The sequence below is a fragment of the Triticum aestivum genome, chromosome 7B, assembly GCF_018294505.1.
Source record: "Triticum aestivum cultivar Chinese Spring chromosome 7B, IWGSC CS RefSeq v2.1, whole genome shotgun sequence".
Lineage (NCBI taxonomy): Eukaryota > Viridiplantae > Streptophyta > Magnoliopsida > Poales > Poaceae > Triticum > Triticum aestivum.
Genome location: NC_057813.1, coordinates 752,790,460 through 752,791,913, shown reverse-complemented (window position 1 = coordinate 752,791,913; position 1,454 = coordinate 752,790,460).

Sequence of the window (1,454 nt, the reverse complement as noted above, 5' to 3'; positions counted from 1 at the left end):
TCGGTCTCAAAACTCTCTTTCTCTCCAGCTGCGTTGGACGGGCTCCCCTTATTTCTTTTCTCTCAGACTAGTCACAATGTGTAGTAACTTAGACTAGCGACATGCATATGCGAAAATCTGCATCTGAACCCGGGCTCAGATGCTCCCGCTCAGAAAAAAATTCAAAACAAATACTAGAAAAATTCAAAAAATTCCAATTTTTTTTGTGTGGTAGATAATTTTATGCGTGAGGTCTGCTCCAAATTTCAACTCATTTGGATATCTTAGCAGCTCTCGGAAAAAAAGACAAATCGGGTCAAAACAGTTCGTGAACAATAAACTTTTTTATAGAACCTGATTTTGTCTTTTTTGTAGAATTGCTCAAATGTCCAAACGAGTTGAAATTTGCAGCGAACCTCACGCATCAAATTATCTACCACACAAAAAAATTGGAATTTTTTGAATTTTTCTTGTATTTGTTTTGATTTTTTTTGCCGGATTGGGTGCAGCTGAGCCCGGGAGCCAAATTGGCCTTCTCCATGCATATGTTACTAGTCTATGTTACTATCTCTATAGTGGGGACTAATATATGTGTGGTGTCATGCAACACTTCATTTATTAGGTTGTAGACTCATATTGTCTTGGTATGTGTGATGTTACAGTAGGTAGCTATGTTATCACATGCCCCTATTTGCTCATTATTTACTCGCCACATCATCTATTTTGCCTAAAGATGTGTGATGTTACCATCTATGTTAATCCCACCGTGGGTAGTCTGAGGTCACACTAGGGTGCAGGCCCCTTTTATATAGGACCCGAGCATGATGGGTCCAGCGACATTTATTTAGCCTTTTGCGATTGGTTACCAAGGCCGTTTCCCTTTTGCATGTGTCACCCCCTTCTCACGGAGTCTGGTGGGCAGAGGTTATCCGGTACACCAGGTTGTATGTTGTGCCAGGTAGGGGAGGGCGGTAATTCCAATCATTCATAGTAGCACTCATAGTTTGAATTTTGGACTCCAAGCTTGATGTACCATGAAAGACAAGTCAATGATGGGTCGCGTGGCACTGTATATGTTCCCGTCTTACTCAACGACATTCGACAACGGTTTTTTCACAGAAAGACCGTGTTCCGTGATATCCGACATAACTTGCGTAAGAATTGACACCACATGATCTTGCTGGCGACCAAATTTAATAACTTTTAAGTTGACATGACTTACGTAAGAAGAACTGAAACTACATTTTTTACGGCTTTGATGCTTTTTTTTATCTTCAGGTGACATATGTACAAAAGAAACGACATTTTAGTAATGAAATATCCGTGGTCAATTTAAAGAGATTTAAAATGATATTTTAGCAATATAGCATGAATTATACTAAAATTATCAATGTATTTGAGACTGTCAACTCCGTCTATCAATGGCGGCACTTGCAAAGGCAGACATGCAACCTTTGGAGACCGGTGTGAAAATC